This window comes from Danio rerio, chromosome 17, assembly GCF_049306965.1.
Source record: "Danio rerio strain Tuebingen ecotype United States chromosome 17, GRCz12tu, whole genome shotgun sequence".
NCBI classification, from domain to species: Eukaryota; Metazoa; Chordata; class Actinopteri; order Cypriniformes; family Danionidae; genus Danio; species Danio rerio.
This window is the reverse complement of record NC_133192.1, coordinates 25340050-25345441: the sequence shown is the minus strand read 5'-3', so window position 1 is coordinate 25345441 and position 5392 is coordinate 25340050.

Below are 5392 nucleotides of genomic sequence, written 5' to 3'. Positions count from 1 at the left end.
GCACGGTTAATTGGCGTTCTTGTGATGCACGCGAGCGCGCGCATGGTGAGGTGAACTGTGATTGGGGTAAGAATGTTTGAACCATTGATTCGATACTGTACATGAAGCCTGAAGATTAGCTGCAACTTTTGGGTTCAACATTTTTACTACATTTAATTCGCTTAATCATTATAAATCCTAAAACAACAATATGGTTTTCTGGTTTAAGATGATCTCAAAAAGATTGTACACAATATAAGTACTATAGGGTTTTTAAATAATCCTATGGTAAATCAATTTAACAATTGTTCACGAATGCTACATCATACTGTAGAATTAAATAAGTGATTAACTGTAACAAATAGTGCAACATATCTACCTTATGTTTTACTACAGTAAACTGTGGTGTATTGTCGTGTAATATATATGTTGCTGTAGAAAACTTTAGTGCAGTATAGGGTTGTTTGCACAGCAACTTTAGAATTTCCAATACAGATTAATTGAAGTACTTTAATATTATTCAAAAACACTATACTATGTATATTTACAATATAGTATTTTTTTCATGCGAGTTTTCTGAGTCATATCAGCCTTAAAGCGTCTAAGACACCCTATTAAACCAGCAAACAGAGGCAAATGTTTTTCCCTTTCCCTCAGAGTAATATTATAAATATCCTTAGTACCACAGACCTTTGGGTTATAATTAAGCTTTGCATTTAAATAACCATCATGGTCATAGTTATGCACAAATACAGCCTTGTATTTTTTAACCATGCTATGCTCTTTTACACCCATATAGGTTGCCGGAGCACTGGTCTGGAATGCTTGTGTGTGGCAACTTATGGCTGATCCTTTTGACCCGCTGTACCCTTTCTCCAGAAGCGTCCTTTACTGCTCCTTTACAAGGTGCTTGGAGGAGGAATGTGCATCATAAAATCAGAATGTTTAAGCTGTTTGATGCTAATGCAAAAACACACATAATCAATGCCGAAGACGAATCGGCATAACTATAAAATATAATAAATATTGTCAATGCACTCTTAGAAATATTGCACTTCTGCATACCTGAATGAATGAGAGATGAAGATATACGCACAGAAACAATAAAGAAGCACTTCTCATTGTATAGTCTAGTTTTTTGTACTGTATGGGAACAGTGAGAGAAACAATGAGGGAGAGAGAGGAATCATGGGAATCAGTTTAGTGCTGCCACTGCCAGCTGTCTCCACGTCAAAGGCCACAGGTCCTTCATGCTCTGTATCTGTGTTTTATAGTCCAGTTTTATTGTGTCAATTTATCCGGATGTTTTCCTGGTTCTATAGCTGTTAGAATTGGTAATATTAGGAATTTTCCCATTATTAATATATTAATTGACAGGAATGTATTACTTTTTAAATTACTATTCACATCTGCTTTAGATTTTAAAATACGTTTGTAGTCTTTACACCAGTGGTTCTTACCATGATTTAAAAAGCTTTATAAATAAATTAGACTATACTAGAATGTTTGCATTGATTTATGTTCTAGCTCAGCTCTTGACAAATGTAATTACAGTGTTGTGAATAATGTGAGGCCTTGCATGGAATCAAAAAGGCTGACAAAAACAACAGAGTTAAACCCACCTGTAGATGGCAGTGTAGGCTTTACAATACTGTGAATGAGCAAGAACAGGTATCATTTCTCATGTCGTGACCCATATTTCAGAGCTGAAGCCATTCATCTTCTCTCAAAATTTGTATAATTACATAATACTTATGCTAATTAGATTATGTAATACATCAGCCTCTTTATGGAAGTGACAAAGAAAGTCACATTTAATACAGGCCTAATGCTGGATGCAATAACAAGATGTATTTGATATGTAATGTATTTTATACTGTAAAGAACACTTATTACATGACCTAACTCTTAAACTCACCCTCACAGGAAGCCTGTGGTAAATTTGAATGTCAGAAGACCCCGTTAAGTATGTTTATAAGCGTTTTGAATATTGAGGACACAAAGCTGTCCTTGTAAACCACCTAATGGAGTACAACTACATCATACCATGTCATTATATACATTATACATATTTTTTGTTTTTAAGACCATTCAAATTAGTGCTTGGTATTTGACACTTGTCCACAGCCATATCAGCCCAAGAACGGTTATACTCACTGAAGCTAAGCAGTGCTGAACCTAGTGTGTACCTGGATGGCAGACCACATGGGAAAACCCGGTTGCTGTTGGAAGTGGTGTTAGTAAGGCCAGCAGGGGGCACTCAACCTTTTATCTGTGTCCTAAAGCCCCACTAAAGCGAAGGGGACATTATACTGTCAGTGAACCCCATCTTTCGGATGAGACGTTAAACCAGGGGTCACCAACCTTTTGGAAACTGAGAGCTACTTCTTGGGTATCGTTTAATGTGAAGGGCTACCAGTTTGATAAACACTTCCTAATAAAAATTTGCTAAATTATTATTAATAATAAATGATATTCATCTATGTGAAGACACTAATCATGTTAATGATTTCTCACAATAGATGTCACCATTGATTGGAAACAGATAAATATCAATATTCAACACTTCATTTGTCTGAAATTGTTTTCAATGTTTTTTTTTAAATGTATAACTTAATGTCGTTTTAAATTTTACACCAATGCAAGTGTGATTTAAAAAGAATAGCTACAAAAATATTAGATGCAGCTTACAGGTATGTGGTGCTATGGTAAGCTAATTTTATAACAGGCCCACGGGCAACTCATGTGATCCTCGCGGGCTACCTGGTGCCCGCGGACACCATGTTGGTGACCCCTGCGTTAAACCAAGGTCCTGACTCTTGGTGGTCATTAAAAATCCCATGACACTTTTAGTAAAGAGTACGGGTGTAACCCCACAGTGTCCTGGCCAAATTCCCTCTTTCAGCCCTTAAACTGCTTTTCCACTGGACACAACTGTCAGAATGCACCCCTTGGAGGGAATGTGGAGACAATATTAAAAACCTATTTTTTTATTACTTATGAATAGAAATGTTTTTTAAAATAAACTTTTTTTTCTAATGATAAAAAAAAATGAAGGAAATGTTTTTTTATTTTTCATAACCGCACACATGGATCAGTTTGGGCAACACTGGAATACATCACATCTTGTCGACTGGTCGCATATGATCTAGTAGAGAGGGTGAAATAATTTAAGTGGTCCGCAGCGCAAATCAGATCCAAATTTTTTACATACGGAGATGGTCAGTACTGAATGACTTCTGGTCTGTCGCTTGTCATTTGCAGTGGAAAGGCGACTTTACTCATGGCCTCCCTATCATCTTTATCCACCAAATTTGCTGTATCACTGTCTTTTCACTCCACTTATAGCTGGTTTGTGGTGAGCGCACTGGTGCCTTTGTCATGTGGCTTCCATCGCATCATCCAAGTGGAAGCTGCACACTGGTGGTAGTGTGGAGAGACCCCCCCCACTTTGTGTGTATGGCCATACCTAATCAATGCGCTAAATAGACACTACAAATGTGCTAAATCATATAGAATCACAAGCTTGCAATACAATTTTTCCACTTTTCCATATCATTTATAATAATATAATGTAAGGGTGATGCGGTGGCGCAGTAGCTAGTACTGTCACCTCACAGTAAGAAGGCTGCTGGTTCGAGCCTCAGGTGGGTCAGTGGGCGTTTCTGTGTGGAGTTTGCATGTTTTCCCTGCGTTCGCGTGGGTTTCCTCCAGGTGTTACGGTTTCCCTCACAATCCAAAGACAAGGGGTACAGGTGAATTGGGTAGGCTAAATTGTATGTGGGGTATGAGTGTGAATGAGCGTGTGTGGATGTTTCCCAGAGATGGGTTGCAGCTGGAAGGGCATCCACTGCGTAAAACATATGCTGGATAAATTGGCGGTCCATTCCGCTGTGGCAAACCCAGATTAATAAAGGCACTAAGCCGAAAAGAAAATGAATGAATGAATAATATAATATATAAAAACATATATTTTAAAGGGAACAAAGGCTTTCAACTAATACACAAACAGATTACATATTTCAAAAATAAATAATGGAAAAATTAAACATTCTGTTCATAAATGAGCTGAAAACAGCAAAACATGTCCACCTGGCCTTACATTAAAATATAAACTGTTTACTTCTAGAAATAAAATGCTCAAGTTCTGTTCAGCGCTAATCTGCCTGTTAACATGAGCAGAAGTGAACTTGACTGACCCATGAACAGCATTTCTGGAACCCCTGGACTGGATTCCTGTAGTAAAGTGGGTCAGGGGGAGAGAGAGAGAGAGCTCATCTTTCATTGCACTGGCTAACAGGAAATGGACTACCACTTACAACACAGGGCCAGTTAAGAAAGAAAAATTTCAGTGTTTTCTTAAAGTTCTAGAACTAGGATCTCCAGAAACTGTGCTTAAACTGATCTCTAGAGCCGTTCTCGATGCAGCAGAGGCAAAAACAAACAGCGGTAAGGCATTCCAACCACTGTCGCAGCATGTCAAACGAGACCTGCAGATCACCAAAAAGAAATGCGTTTCTTGGGACATGCACATCAGAGTAGAACCATTCACGGAAACTACACCCGAGAAGTAACTCAACACGGCTCTACTGTGCCAGTCAAATCGTTCTGGAATACTGTTCAAACTGTAAGAAGGTGTTAGAGTTTCAGTGGATCACTCTTTTCAGTTCAACAGTCTTGGATAAGCACTGCTGTGGAAATGGATCTTGATTGCTGTAGTGGACGGATCGGTAACCTGTATATAAAGACTGTGTTCAGTCCAGATCATCTTGAAGGCCATGTGCCTAAATGCTTCAGTCACTACTATGTGAGTGGCTGATTAAGAAAAACAAAGCATTGACTGATAGCATTTACTTTTAGGTTGGATGATGTTAAAAAAATGCGAAGGCAACATCAAAACTAAATATTAAAAAATTCAAGTTTCCTATCTAACAATAAACACTTTAACTACTCTATAAATAAAAAAACAGAGCTACTTTAATACTCTGTAGCTGAATACTGGCAAAACAACACATATTAAGAAAAATTCCAAGGTCCAAATAACCTTGTACCATATTATCATAGGTCTCAAACTTGATCCCTGGAGGGCCGCAGCTCTGCAGTTTTGCTCCAACCCAATTCAAATGAGAGACTAAAGCAGTTGTGAGTTGAAGGTGGTTGGAGCTAAACTATGCAGAGCTGCAGCCCTCCAGGAATTGAGTTTGAGACCATATAGTTATTAAAAAAAATTAAGATTTCCTTTCAGCAAGCTTTTTTTGTGTGTGTTTTTTAAATATCTAGATGTCTAAATATAGACATCCTGGCTAAAACGAGGCTAAATTTGGGCTGTTGATGAAAATCTAATAAATTAGAAAAGTCTTAGAATAGGTTTGTCATCAAACACACATAAAGGACTATGTGTAGTCGGTTTAAT